Genomic DNA, 16,149 nt, shown 5'->3' on the forward strand with positions numbered 1-16,149 from the left:
AACCCTGCAATACCAGGGAAATGACTGAGTGTGAAAGTTTGTACCCTTATGATCATCCTTTTTACAAGACTATGATACATTTTGTACAAAGTATGCCTTGTGAGGTATCATTTGAAAACTCACAATCTGCTTAACATTATTGTCCTGGTAAAACACTGTGGCAAAATTGTATGTCAAGTTATAAAATTCTACTGTATAAGACATGTTCCCAGTCTGGGGAAACAACTTCAAACCAAAAACAATGAGAGTTCTGTAGCACTTTAAAGACTAACAAATTTAATTTTTGCAGGCATAAGCTTTCGTGGGCTGCAACCCACATCGTCAGATGTAAGGAATAGAAATCAGATTGGGGGTATATATATATACACATCTAAGGTTAAGGAACAACAATGGGGAAGTTAGGTATAAGCAAAGTCCATTCAGTTAGAGTAGTTGGGGCCTATTCACAACCGTTGATTAGAAGGTGAGAATGTGTGAACAGTGACAATTACTTCTTGTAATGAGATAACCATTACAAGTCCCTATTTAGATCCAGTTTGATTGTGTCAAGTTTGCAGATGAGTTCCAATTCTGTAGTTTCTCTTTGAAGTCTGTTTTTGAAGGTTTTTTGTGTAGAAGTATAGCAACTTTAAAATCAGCTACAGAGTGTCCTGGGAGGTTGAAGTGCTCTCTGATTGGTTTATGGATGTTACCATTTTTTATGTCTGATTTGTGTCCATTTATTCTTTTGTGTAGTGACCGTCTGGTTTGGCCAATGTACATGGCAGAGGGGCATTGCTGGCACATGATTACATTAGTTACATTACATATATTACATTAGTAGATGTGCAGGTGACTGAGCTTCTTATGGTGTGGCTGATGTGGTTAGGACCTGTGATGGTGTCACTAGAGTCAATGTGTGGGCAGAGCTGGCAACGGGGTTTGTTGCAGGGGTATGTGCCAGGTTAGTGATCTTCTTGTATGGTGTACGGTTTCTGGTGAGTATTTGCTTCTGGTTGGGGGGGGCTGTCTATAAGCAAGGATAGGACTGCCTCCCACAGCTTGAGCGAGTGAGAGATCATCTTCAAACTTCAAACCAGTTTCCCAGAGAAAAAAGGCTAGCCAGCACCTCAGACATGTGTCAGCATAATCAAATGGTCTATCTCCAGATTAAGTGGCCATTCTTTGGCAGGAAGAAAGGTGTGAGAAATTTACATCTTGGCAATGGAATAGCTGGGGATTCCTATGTAAACTGACTGACTGTTGCTTGAACCTCAGCTAGAGATGATTTTCAAAGAAAAAGGGAGCTAGAAGAAAGGAGGCCAAAAGCCCTAATCTATTCCTCTTTTTTCCCTGTTCACAGCAACCATGACACCTGAGGAACACAGAAACAGCTATGAAGTGAGAAGGAGAATCCTGTTTGAAAGGAGCTCAGCTATAAGAGTGTTAAAACATGTAGTGAGATAAATCTTTTCTTTGAATTCACTTAGCTTGGTAAGTTAGGTAATAGTTTGTGTTTTACCTTTTATTTGTTTGTAACAAATTCTGATTTGTCTGCTTCATTATAATCACTTCCGATCTATCTTTGTTTAGTTAAGAAATGTGTTTGATCTAAACCAATGTTTTTGGATTGCAAAGTTTAGGAACTTCATTTGAGAAGTGAATTTGTGCATATCATTTTCTATTTATGAAATGGACTTTCTATCAGCTTGTGTTGTCCAGAAGGAACAAGCTGGGCAGTACAAGTCCCACACTGGTTCCCAGAAGTGTGTGACTTGGAATTTGCTATTGTCATGCTAATGTAATTCATGGGTGGCTAGCTAAACACTCATGCAGTACAGTTGGGAGTAATTTACATCCTAAAGGCTGTGTGACTGCAGGCTGTGAATGGCTACTCTCAGCAAAGCAGCATAAAAGGTATCTCAGGTTAGAGAATTGAGGGGATACAGCTGATGAGCTGGCTGGATTGTACCCTGGGTAATGTCAGAGTGAGAGAGAGCCAGATAGCCCTGGTAAATGACTTGCACCATATGCTGCAGAGGAAGGCAAAAACAAAAAACCCAAGGTCAGTATTAATCTCACATGAGGGAAAATTCTTTCCTGACCCCGCATATGGCAATCTGGTCAACTCTGAGCATGTGAGCAATAACCAACTAGCCAAGCACCTGAGAGAGAACTTATAGTGCCACCTCAGTCTTCTAAAGACTTTAAAAAGAGAATTTTAATGCAATTTTTAAAAAAACCTACTTCCTGACCCCCTGCTGAAACCCTTAAGCATAACCTCTAGGAGCATAAGACATAAACCAGAAGTGAGGTGCAGGGCTCAACAGCCCTGCCTCCTCCTATCACAAGCAACCCCATCATACAATTGCACTTAGAAATTTGTCCAGTTATCTTAAAATTAAGTTGTTTACTCCTACACTTCCTACTGGGAAGCTGTGTCAGAACCTCACCCCTCTCATTTCCAGCCTGAATTTGTTCATGGCCAGTTCATAACCATTTGTTCCTGTGCCCACATTTTCCTTTAACTTAAATAGCTATTCCAGCTCTAGTATTTATCTCCTGGTGATGGGGTGGCCACCCCTTACAGGATTGGAAGGGGTTAAGAAAGCCAGGCAGGCCAATAATCTCCACAAGCTGCACCTGGAGGAGAAGCCAGCGAGCAGGGAACTAATTGAAAGTAGGCTCAGCTGTGCAGGAACAGTCAGGGCCTGTATAAAGCCAGGTAGTCAGATAGCCACTAGCTGTTAGGGAAGGTTAATGAAAGGGAGTTTCTTCCCGGGCAGAGGGTTTCTAGAGAGAGAAGGGGAACTTAGTGTAGTAAGAAGCTGTCTAGGGAAGGAGCAGTGAGAGAGAAAAGCCCAGAGCTGCTGAGCTGAGGTTCTGTAGACTGGAACCCAGAACAGAGAGTGGACCTAGGTTCCCCTATTAGCCACTGAGGTAGTGGCAGGAAGGATTGCCTAGGACTGCTAGGAAGATGAGACTTTGCTAGTCTGGAGGGGAGGATACTGAGTGACCGGACTGGAGGACTAAGTCACAAAGGGGAAACTGTGGTTCCTGAGGCTGCAGACCAGAGGGAGAGACAGAGCAATAGTATGCAAACTGCAGATGGGGGGGATGCTGACCTCTGGAGCTAATCCCCAGAGTGACCAGGAGGAGGTGCCAGATCAGTGGTGAGTGGTGTGCCCTGTAACACCCCCAAATGTCTCTTAGAAAGCAATCCTATTCCTTCTCGGCCTTCTTTTTTGTTAGACTAAACAAACTTTGCCAGTCTCCAGTCATGAGAGAAGTCCTCCATTCCCCTAATCATCCTAGTAGTTCTTCTGTTCTGCTGTTCCAGCTTAAATTCTTCTTTCTTGAAGTCCTGTGTCATGGTCAACATTCTTTAGTCAAAGAGGCCTGGGGTAGTTTTCTTTTGGAGCCCATCAACATTACTTAAAAAATGTGAGGGTTTGCTAGTAAATAACAGGTACTCTCACAGTCTAGTGGGTCAGAAACTGAGCCCCGTTGAACTGAAGAGCTCTAGCTGCAAAGTAGCTGAGCCAACCTTAAAGAACTTCTTATTTTTGCAAAAATGAACTGATGTTTTGATGGACTGTAATTGGGTGAGTTATCCATAGAGATGAGTTAAGAAAAATCTTTATATATTACAAACATAGGATTGGTCTGGTGGATGAACCTAAGTGCCTGTACTTTTGGGGTCTGGCAGACCTGACTTCTCCACATGTTGACATGTGCCTGGCAAAGTCATCATATTGTGAAACCAGTCCAGGAGCCCATCACAAGAGTGCATGTAGCAATTGAAAATCAGCTGTGATGGGAAGCAGTGGGCAAAGAAGAGCAATGAATTTTACAGTTGTTGCTACACTACAAAATTGCACTACTGTGACCTACACCACAACTGTGTATCCCCACTAGCCATTGGACTTCTGATGCAGATTGTGCACCATGCTGACATCTATCCCTAGTTTCGGGGCCTGTGAATTGTTGCATCTATCCCACAAGGCCTGGCACAGCTTTCTTGCAGCAAGCTGTATGGTTTATAACATAACTATGCACCTGTTAATACTCTTGCTGTTTCCAGATGGTTCTGTCCTGCATAAGAGCCAGGAGCTGTATGTACCCTTATTTGCTGATATCAAATGGTAGAATTATCAGCCACCCCTCCCTGACAAGCCAATACTGGACTGACTTGGGGTTTAATACAATGAGTGCTACCATCTAGGAGAGAATTTATTAATTATAGATTCATATAATTTTTGTTCTGTTTGTAGAGCACCTAGCACAATGCCTGGTGCTTGTCCATTACTAAGGCTCCTGGATGCTGTGATGATAAAAATGTAATAATAGATGGCAATGTGGGTTTTGCCATGGATTTCAACAGGGCTAGGATTTCTCCCCAGAAGTATAAACTTTCTAAGGTAACTGTTGTAATCTCATGAGAAACATAATCGGAGGGTGACATGCTCTATGTTTGGCTCGTGATTAACATTTTAGCAATCAGAACTGTAAGCAGAACTTTCTTGTGCTCTGCATGTAGGTCTGGTATCTTTCTCTGGCAACCAAATTAGTGGTGCTGCATTCTAACTAGTGCTGTTATGTATTTTAGATATGAGGTCTCCTGGGGTGATATGGAAAAAAAGTGCTATGCATAAAACACATGTAATGAAGATTAAAGTAACACCAAGGCAGATGCGAGGGTTGGATAATCCAAAAATCCTCCCCCTTAAATCTATACACTCCAGTAACACCTGCTCTGCAAGACCGACTTAACTACATTTGTTTCAATTCAGTGTATAAATATCTGTACCTTCAATGCAAAGGCCTCATCGCAACAAGGGTTCCAGGTGTTTGAGTCTATTTTGTGACATTCCCTGCAGCTAAAGAAATCCTTTACCCTGATCAAACACTTAGACTAAAGTCTTCCTTGCTGTTTTACTCAGCCAGCAAGTTATTCAGTAGCCCCTTCTAATTTATAAAGCAACCCATTTTTCATCTCCCCACCTCACTCTCAATTTCAGTATAGTCAGGTTGTAGAAAATTGGCACTCAGCATGAATTCAGTGCTAACTGCAAAACATGCCTTTCCCAATATGTTCAAATCCATCCGTAGGCTAGAGTTTATGAACAAAGAGAAAATGCTAGGAAGAAAGGGCATTATAGGAAAACAAATCATTTTGCTTTTTAGATAGATGGTTACGTACTCCTACAACAGCTATAGTCAAGGATCAAAATAAAACACTAAACTAAATCCCACCCCCCTTAACTAATCTATAATTGTATTTTCTGTGTCAATCCAGCCCTGTGCATTCTTCCTGAAAACAGAGCTAAAGTAAATGTGTAAATGGCCTCTGCTAATGCAATGCATGGGATGCTATTATGATCTCTGAAAGAACTTTGGTTCTTCAGTGATGCAAGGCGAGGAAACCATTTTAAGTTATATTAACACAAAGTACTTCATTTCAGCCACCACAAGCCTTCAAAGGGGCCTGTATAATTTATCCAGTCAATTCTCAGTAACACAGAGGCTGCTTTTATACTACACGAGTGATCTATAAAGGGGCTGTAAGTGGCCCCCAGGATTGCTGTCCTACATAAGAGCTCCTTTTGCATAATTCTGCTGGAGTGGCCCTAAATAAGACTCTCAATCCTCGGGGCATGTCAGAGAAGACCAAGGGACTGGGTCTGACCACAGGAGACCATGAGAAGCTGAGCAGAAATTAAACTGATCTAACTTACACCAGCAGCTAGACAGGCTCCTCAACAGCCCTAGTGTTCAGGAAGTGCAAAGATTACTTACAATGCCCCGAAGTCCCACTTCTTTGTTCAATGAAGGCACAGAGGAACTCCCCCTTTCTGTTCAGAACACCACCTACTTGATGCAGTTCTTCCTCACTTGGCTGGTAGCGTAGGTATCCTAATTTAAAAAAAAAAAAAAAAAAAAGCTATTTTGCTAACATAATGATGTCTTGCTAATATAAGGCCAATCACCACCATGACCATGCTTCTTACATGTTCTAGCCTTATCCCCTACCTTCTATCTGGATGAAAACCAGATCCCAATGACTTCAATAGAACCGAGATTTCCCTCTGGTTTTACATGTGAGCTCATCAGAGCACTGACCATGCTTTCTTTTTTACTTGGAAGCAGCCTATGGGATTTGTCATAACGTTGCACCAGTGACAGATTAGTATATTTTAAAAAATGGTTTCATTTTAAAGCTTAAAAGTGTCTATTGAAGAGTTGATTTGGGATCTTCTTCATGGGCCTCTCACTTCCCTCTCTTCTATGAAAGGATAGACAGCTGTTTGGTATGAAAATCTGCATTCAGCTTCAACCACTTTATTGTCCAAATTTGCTGTGATTGCACAATGTCTTCCTATTACTGAATTAGCAGTGCAATTTGGATGATATCAGTAACGTCCATCTGCTCTCATCTATATAGAACTGTCCCCCTATCAGCTACCCTTGTCTGCCACTCTGAATTCACGAAATGATTGAGGATCTGTTCAGTTATCCCAAGCTCTATCTGATCATCCTGATGGTTTTGGCCAGAATTTTGCCACAGTATGTCAGGTTGGATGAAGAAGTGGAGTGGATGACATTGTTAGCCTCTGCAAGATTCATTGTTTATCTGGCTATCAGGGGCAGGATGGTGACCCAGGCTACTGCCTTGGGTGCTGGGTTTTGGGGGTGTCTGGATAGGGGTGCTGTTTTTGATAGCAACAAAAGGGAAAAACTTATGACAAGGATAAATGATGCATGCAAATCTTGCATCAAAGTCGCAAAATGGGCTACAAATACAATAAAAATAAGGTATTTGAAAGATTAACTAATGGGGGGCAGTGCTGAAGATGCTTCTCTCCTGGGGCACCATTTTGTCTAGGGCCAGCTCTGAAGACTATTGCCTCATTCAGCACTGCTCACAGGCGTGGATAGAGCCAGGCATGCACCATGTATGCTACAACATAGTTTTATTTCATAGGGCTAAAATGTTTTATTACAATGAGCAGATGCTTTCAGCAGGACTTAACACGCTTGTATATGTATACTTTGAGAGAATATTGCTGAGGTTTTCAAAGCTACTTAGGGGATTTAGGTGCTCAGGCAGCATTGGAAATCTGTCTATAACTTTGGGGGGAGGGGACTAGATTAGCCAGTGTGCATCAGTTTCCATTTGCTATCTACATCCCTGCTCAGACGGCCTTTGTAAGATATAGTTCACTGATTATATAGTGGGATCCTTGACTCCTTGAGCATCTAGAATCACATGGCACTTTTATTCACTAAGGCATAAAGCATTGTGTTGAGGTTGAGCACAGGACTGGGATTCGAGTTCTTACTTCTGACCCTTCTTTGCTACAAAATTTCTGTGTGATCTTGAGTAAGTCTCTCAGAATTTTCAAATGCGTCCTACACCTTTAGATGACCTGCTTCAGTCAAGCTGGGGCTTGACTTTCAGAGGTGCTAAGAACCTATAGCAACAACTGAAATCAGTGGCAGCTGTGAATGTTGAGCATCTTTGAAATCAAATCCAAGATGTACCAAACAGCACAACCAAAAATGGAGGTATTCAAAATCAGAGGCAACTCTCAAAACTGGGCCCATTTTCTCTAAAATGTGGGACCTTAATCTCTGTGCCTCAATTTCGCCTTCTGTAAAACAGTTGTTGTAATATTAAACCTCTGAGATAGGGAAGTAAGTCTTCATTCATTCATGTTTGTGAGGTGCTCAGATGCTGCCTGTGGGCACCATGGGAGTGGCTACAAATACATTATTACAATATAATTCATTTTATCTAATTTTCTTAAAGCATTAAAATAATCAGAGATGAATTAAGATGAGATTGGAACCTGCTGCTGCCCCACCAGTGTTTCAGCCCTCCTGATCAACATATAGAGCTATAAAGGCTGTGGAATGTGGGCCAAAAGCTCTTTAGGGTTATCTGTGATTTAAAACATCTCTTCTCCCCAGCATTCTGACCTTAGGCAAGACCAATTCAGTTTAATATTTTCACCCACTGGCAGGGCTCCAGCCCAAACTTAAGATACTAAAGACTCTCCACATGGCTGCCTAAAGAGGAAAGTGTACAAGACAGTGAAATGTAACACAGTTGTTGAGGGGGGTAGGGGTAGAGAGCTCCACAAAGAGGTAAGAATTGCCAAGCCATAAATATAAGGAGCTAAACTCAGCAGTGAGAAATCCAAGATCAATTCTAATTAATCCTTTTAACTATAAATTAACTGTCACTTAGAATAAAATGAAACAAGAACAAGAGGTTTGAATTTTCACTATTTCCAAAGAGTTCTTAATGTGTAATCTGAAGTTTGGATACAGTACATATTCTGTTATACATCTGGCAATTTTTTTAAACTTCTCATACAATTTTCATAATACTTTTTTGTTGCATATGAACAGCTGAAAGAAAAAAGTTCCTTTTTAATAAGGAAGGTTAGTTCAATGGTTACTTTGTCTCACAGACTCAAAAATATAGAAATTTTATCAGTGAGAAGTACCTTTGACATGCAGAAATTAAATATTGTACATCTACTGTGTTGGACCTCATTTAATTAGCAAAGTCACTTGATATGCAGATGTGGCTATATTATTCCTCTATCTTACTAAGTCACTTTTGCTAAAGTATAAAAGGCAGAGGGATATCTGCTGTAATCTTGAGTTTGTTGTTCTTCTGATGTGAGAATCTAAAATCCTTTTTTTAAATTCCTTTGATTAATGACTTGAATGATCATTTTACAATTAGATTTAATGACTAAGACTTGCTTGGCTGGCTTGCTTGCTTTCTGCAATACTAATGCATACCAAAATGGATAATGAAACATGCCCATTTTCCTGTAATTCTGCTATCTTGATTTACATTTTGAATGTATTAGTTGTTCTAAGACTTACTACTAAAAATTTTCATTATGGGAGGTGGGGGGGGGAGGTTTGTGTTAAACCCCAACCCTGCAAAAATTTACGTGCATGAGCAACTGCAATAATTCATTAATGAAAAACACAAAGGAAGGTTAGCATTTTCTAAATGAAAAATTTGTTTCCTGATTGTGCAACCCTTGCTGAGGCTACTGAAAATAGTCCCATTGAAGTCATTGGCCCTGATCCAGAAAATACTTACGTAAATCTTTAACCTTTCTTATGAGAGTAGCCCTATTGTCTTCAATAGAACACTTCACATTGGTGAAGTTACTATCTGCATGTTTGCAGGATAAGGGCCAATGGAACTACTTACATGAGTCAGCATGAGTATGGTCTGCACAATCTGACCCAGGGTTTTTTGTTCTCTGCTAGAAGATGTATAAAGGAGGACATGAACTGGGATGTTAGGCCATTTTCCCCAGGATTGATAGCAATCCAACCCTAATATCATTAGAATTTTTTTTTACTGGCTTAACTGATGTCAGATTAAGCAAAATAGGTTGATGTTTCATCATTTTTCAAGCTTCAAGAAGCTCCAAAATAGAATTTACAATCCTTAAAAATGTGCATTTCCTTATTTGAAACTAGAGGTTTATGGAGGGGAGGGGGGGTTTGGTTGTTTTAGTTTTTTGTTTGGTGGGTTTAATTTACCATAAGCTTAAAAGTCAGGCTCTTCAGTGTATATTTTTTTCTAGCACTAACCTTTAGAAATGGAATATTTCATCCACGAGAAAAATATGTGAAACCCAGATGCTATGATTGTCTGTCAAAATGTTAGAGATAATCATGCCTTTTAATAAAAGCAATTTAAATAGACTGAGTGGAATCTAAGAGAGCTAATGTAAGATTTAATGCTCTTCAATATTTGGTTACATTTTCTCAGGACCATGTGAGATTGATCTTGTGAATACCTAATGACACTTCATCATGCACCTGGCTTTACATCCTCTCACACTTTAACATAGAAATCGCAGGCTACTTTATGTCTTGGTTAAAAATTAGTAGAACCAGATTACCAATAATTATCTATCCTCTGAAAGCTGCAAAAGGGTTAAGCCTGGAGATAATACAACTGTAAATACCTTGTTCTCTTAAATCTATCCTATTCCCTTTTTAATTATTCATACAGTTCTATTCATGCATTCTACAATTCTGGAGCTGAAATATTTGGTACCGCATCTACCATTCTTTCCAAATTATACGCCAAAACCTAATCTTTCATTTTAAAGATGAATATATTTCTACCTTCATGGTTGCAAAGTTAACCTTGAAAATGTGAATAAAAATATACATATAAATTAAAATGTAGGACCCTGTAAAACTAATTTATCAGAATAAATAACATGGAGCACTGAAGAAAATGTATTATTTATTCTTATATTTAATTCATGGAAGACCTCCATTTAAAAAAGAATTGGATTCTGCATCAGCTTCATTTGTCTGCCTCCCTGGCGTGCCACAGTAGCCAGGGACTTTTGCAGCAGAATTTCCTTCGGGTTGCAGGGCAATATATGAAGCCTTGTATAATATATAGTACATTGTGCCTTAAAGTACATGTTATTTTCTTGTATCCAGGTAGAAATGAAAAATGCAGGCCTGTTGGCTTCCTGTGTTCACACTTTTAATGTTCTGCTTTACTCAAGTAAATGAGAACTTCACTCCAAAAATATTAAACAAGTGTTTATGTGGTTATACCTTCCTTTCGGCCAGCTTGTCCCTCGTCTCTGTCAGGTGCATACAGTGAAGGTCATAAGTACTCTACCGCACCCTCCCCCCAATCCTTCCCTGCAAAAGAGGTAAGATATAATAGTCCGTGCTTCTACAGAAGTATTAAATTATTTCATTCTCCATGCACCCTCTGGGCCAGAATCCAGGGGACAGGGAAAGGGCAGGAAGAAGGCAGAGCCATGATCCTTCTGCACAGGCCCACATGCCATGAGGAGCTAGCTTAGAGTGGTGAAGCCTGTGCACTCCCTATGGAATACTGTGACAATGAAGATCTATGCTTTTAATTGCATAATTGGATTCTATATGGGTCAAACAATGGCAGGAGGGGTGTCTCAAATAGAGATCTCACAGGGTAAAGTTTCTACTATTTTTCTAGCACTCCCTTTTTTTATGCACCAAAATACACCAGAAGAAATTTGATGGAAGTATATTGTTTAAACAGACTAAACCTACAATCTTTGACTCAAATAATATATTTGATACTTAATTGCTTTGACTTAATCATGCAGCATCCTGAATGCTGTGGCAGGGGTGGAAAATGTGGGTGAGTGCTTTATTTATTAAATTTCAATATGCAGGAGAAGTTGAAATATTGAATCGGCAAGCTGTTTCATTTGATTCCTAGACTTATTTTACTTAAAATTTACACCATTTTTCTGTGCTGTATGCTGTGAATTGCACATATCCCACTATGCAGTTGAGCTGGATTTGAAGTTCAGTGTGACATAACGGTTACCCCAAAAATGGATTGGGTCATCCCTGGAATAACCTGCCTATTACCCCCTTAATCTATACCTCCTGAGGTAGGGGTTTCCTGGGCAGTTAAGGAAACACATTAAAGGATACAGCTCTTACCTTCCAATAAAACGATGGACACAGGCAGTAGTCTTTTCCAAAACAGTCACTTTTATTAATGTAATTCCTACTACAGCATAATCTAAAAGTAAAAATCAGACACTAATACCGTATTGCGAGTTTAAAGATCATCTGAACCACAGTAACATACAGTTCAAATGATGCTAAGTGGATATGAGCTGCTACCTGCAGCCAGTCTGTAACAGGTCTCAAACAGCAATTCTTTCTTTGTACTTTAAGCTTCATATAGGAAAATTGCAATTAATAAACATTCATACACACACTTATACAAAATAATACTACTAATCTATGCTACACTATAATTTAATAGCAAGCGTCATTCCACTGCTGATTATACATATCGCTGCCGTGGGTGCTGCTGGTGTTACAGCACTGCAGCTGCTCTAGCTGCTGCTGGGGCCATTGACATGGCTGCTGCTGTGGATGTTCTTCTCAGGAGTCAAAACTCTCTCTCCCTGCTCAGAATTCCCAATGCTTCTCCCTCTTTGAGGGAGAAATGTGGCAAAACTTCAGTAGGGAGAGCAGCTCCATACTATTCTCTAGAGGTCCCTTGAAATTGAGTGTCCTTCTCTGGGACTAAGACAATGCAATAGTGGGCACAGGGCTGTTTCCCAATGGGTAACTGCCCAGGGTTCATACATGGGCTTGGGCTCCTCCAATGTCCCCCGCCAAATATTCCTCTGAGGGGAATGTTAACGAAAACCAAAAGCGCCATGAGGGAGAGGGCAGCTCAGACAGCTGTGCAGATATCATGGGGTTTTGCCCCTGACAATGTCTGAGTCCATGTGAGTATCTGGACACCCTCAGTTTTAGGTGTCCTAATTCTATGCACATATCACAGAGTATGATAGCCTCTATCTGGAAGGAAACTGCAGGTAGAACCCCTGCCGTTTTCTAGTCTCTATTCTGGAAATGCTGTGCACAGGCAGCCAATAGAATTTAAAACCCTAATAGGGAATTTTCTAGTCTTTGTCATTTGCTCATTATGCCTGTGTAGGGTGGGAGTGTGACAGAAGTATTAGATTCAGTGTCTTTTGTGAAGGATACAGATAAAGGGCACCTGTCAGCAGTATTTCAACTAAACACCTAATTTTAAGCCAATGCAAGGGTTATACGTTGTACTTGGAAATGTTCTGAGTATGACAGGAGGAGTTGGAGTTTCATCACAGCAGGTAACAGATGTGATATTGGCAACTACTATAAGACACATTCTGAGTCGCCTCACCCCCTAGGACTGTTGAAGTGCTAGAATGTGCCAGTGCTAAAGTTCAATTTATAACACCAAAGAAGTCTGCCAAACAGGAGAGAAGCAGAAAGGTCTTTTATGCCATGGATTACCCTTGGAACCAATTCAGGATCTGATGGATATTTAAAGAGAATTTAAGCAGGGATGCTGGTTCACTCTGACATGGACAGGAATGTTTTATGGGAACAAGTAGAAAACAGTAGTTAGATTCCTATCATCTTATTGGTGTTTCTAAAACTTCCCAGGAGTATAGATCAGAGGATAACAGATTTCACAGGGTATTCTAAATGATCATTTGTCTGACTATTCTTCCCTCACAACTTCGTTTTCAGCTTCATATTAAGTAATTCACTGTTAATGTAATAAGGTGATATGCACATAACAATTAGTAAATCAAAGCTAAATTAAATATAATTATAGTTAATTACACACAGGCCCATGATTACCATGCAAAGGACTAGATTTGTGAATTTTAGTCATATGTCCTCCATTTACCCTCAATTTTTGATCCAGGAAATTTAACCCAGAACAATTACTTAAGTTTGTTTATCGTGCCTTTAAAATGACTCTTTAGGTGTTTATTGTAATTGTTCTGTGCTACTACTAGAGAATCTTCTTACGTGGTACAAACTCCAATGGAAACATAATTATATTAGTTAAGGCTTAGATCACCCCTTCCTGTGGGAAGAGGCTTGAATTTCCCCCCCAAATTGCATGGGGGAATGAACAAAAGGTTCTTCTCCATACTCTGCAGACCCCTAATGCCCTCATAGGACATCTATAAGGCTGCACTGGGATCTTCTGCACCCCATCCTGGCTTCCTTGCAGCCTCTTGCCAGGGATTCCCCTGCCTTCCAGGATGCCTGAAGCTTTCTTTAAAGGCTGTAGGGCGGTCTGTAGTGTGGCTGGGGCTTCCCCCCACAAACCACCCTGGATGTATCTTGAGGTTGCAGTGATATTTCAGCAGACTGATTACTATTGGCTTGGGGGAAACAATGTGCATCCCCAGAGTTCCTTCACCTCTATCCTCTCCTGGCACATGTGGCTCCTTAGTCTCCATGGAGCTGCCTCAAAAACATTCAGGTGGAGCAGGAAGAGTGCTGAGAAGCTGACGTGACCATTACCATGTGGCTTGAGGCACATAGCACTGGGGCCATGAGCGGGCACTAGCTGAACTGACTCATGGCAATATATTGTGCTTCTGTAGATTCACTTTTTTTTTTTTAAATAGTAAAAATATAAAAGTAGGATTATAGGCCTATTGCCATCTGGTACACCCCAAGCCAAAGCAGGATCAGATCAAGCACAAATCCCATATTAATGTGCTGCACATCTGGAGAATCCTCCATCTGAGATTCTCTAAATACCTTTCCAAAAGTAATCAATATTAAGCTTCACAACTCTCTGTAAGATAGAGACATATCATTGGGCAGCTCCTCCACTGCAGTACAGGAATTTCCTGCACAGCTGAGGAGGTTGTAGGCCAAAGTGGCTTTAAGCTGCCTGATCTGTGCTAAACTGGTCCTCAGCTGGCTGCTAATGTATCCAAAGATCTTTATGCTCCAGTGCATTCCAACTACTATAGGGAAGCCATAGCCAAATGCCCTTTCCCCCAGCCACAACTTGCAGTTGCCATATGGAAGGGAGTAGCATAGGAGCTGTTATAGGGTTTCTGTGCCACCTAAGGATTCTTCGGCTATATCCTGGGCTGTCTTATTTTACAATGGAAAAACTGGGAAAAGTAAAGGGCCAGATTTTCTGAGGTGCTGAGCATCAGCAGCTTCCAGTGACTTGCTCAAGGTCATGAGAAGTAGAAAGGTCTTTATGCCAGGGATTACCCTTGGAAACAATTCAAAATCTGGCATATTTTTAAAGGGAATTTAAGCATGGATTGTGGTCCACTCTGCCATGGACAGGAATGTTTTATGGGAAACATAAACAAGTGGGAAACAGTAGTTAAATTCCTATCATCATATTGGTGTTTCTAAAACGAAATTCACAGGAGTAGAGATAAAAGAGTAACAGATTTCATGGGGGTTTTATTGCATATTACAGTTTAAAGCATTACACTATTGGGGCTCAGAAAAATCACTGGAACTCCATTGACTTCAGGGACAATTTAGCACCGAGAAAGTGAAGCTAAAGTAAGTTGCACCTCTTTAGGAACCATAACAGGGCAAAGAAGCAACTTGAACTGAAAAAAGATTTGCCCACTGGAGAAATTTAGCCTGACAAACACCAGTTCACCCCTGTTAACTGTTGAATAAGCTTGCAGAGTCCATGAAATGCATTGTAGTAAATTTGTTTCCTGGCAATGTTCCCAATGAAATGGGCATGCTTTTTACCACGTGGCAGATTAAATGGATTCAAGTAGATAAGCCAGTTTGCTGTGGCTGTTAATATGCTCATTACAGAGGCAGGAAAAAACAATGCTTGGATGATCTTTTAATCAACCAGAACAGTGCTTAAAGAGTATCGCAAGCTGAGTAGAAGGTATGTCCTTGTCCCTGAACCCTGAATGAGAAATTACAACATTTGCCTTTCTTCCAAGGATTTTCCATTCCCCATGTCTTATCTAATAAACAACTGGTGTCCTATAATTAAACACAGATATACCTCCTTTAGCTGATAGGATGACTGTGGTTTTAGGATTTTAACATTTAAAGAAAAAGGATTCCACATCTCCAGATGAGCTGTGATGGAATGTCACATTTATATAAAACTTGGTAAACTGCAGCAAGCAATGAAGAAACTCTGTTTCAGGTCCGTTGGGGAAGATTCCTCTTCCCTGGTCTCTACAATGTTCCTCAGCTCCCAGTCCTCTGTGCTATGGGGAGGATTTGCCCTTTAGAGCACATCTCTGAATTTGAATTAGAATGTAGTAGTGGTGGGGAAAAAGCCCTGATTAAGCTGATAAATTCCTTTGGTTCTAAGACGTTCGTTTGCAGTTTATATGCAGTTTAACAGTGGGGGAAAAAAGAAGGAAGAGGACTTCTATTGTTAAGGGTACATTAGTTAGATCTTAATTTAAAAATAATGGGACATATTCACAAGTGGCCTTTTAAATTTGAGTTCCCAACTTGGGCATCCTAGGTGTCTCAGACTGAGCATCTCCAATTAGTATCTTTAGAAAATTTGGCAAAAGATTTGAGCAAGTCTTTTGATCATGATGTTGTTGCTAAACACTATCCTTCAAGAAAGCCAGGCTTAATTTCCAACCTTAGACCTTCCTGAACCAGATACAAGGAACAAGGGACTGATTCATAATTGCCTTATGGACCATGAATTATGCGTCTACAACATAAGAGTCATAAAGCTGGCAGAAGGACCGTGGGATTCCTTGCTAGCATAGGGGAGTTCCTTACTTGATGCAGAGCTGGTGGAAT

The 16,149-nt window shown here is 40.5% G+C and overlaps 1 long non-coding RNA gene across 1 annotated transcript in view; it reads left to right on the forward strand.

Moving 5' to 3' along the window:
• LOC137156203 (uncharacterized) overlaps positions 1-16,149 on the forward strand; it is a 36,112-nt gene that overhangs the window by 14,285 nt on the left and 5,678 nt on the right. The window contains exon 3 of the long non-coding RNA XR_010920695.1: positions 1,343-1,473. This is a non-coding gene — a long non-coding RNA (uncharacterized lncRNA). The remainder of the gene's footprint in view (positions 1-1,342; positions 1,474-16,149) is intronic.

This window comes from Emydura macquarii, unplaced genomic scaffold (assembly GCF_026122565.2).
Source record: "Emydura macquarii macquarii isolate MOO-44397 ecotype Brisbane River unplaced genomic scaffold, CSIRO-AGI_Emac_v2 contig_1390, whole genome shotgun sequence".
NCBI classification, from domain to species: Eukaryota; Metazoa; Chordata; order Testudines; family Chelidae; genus Emydura; species Emydura macquarii.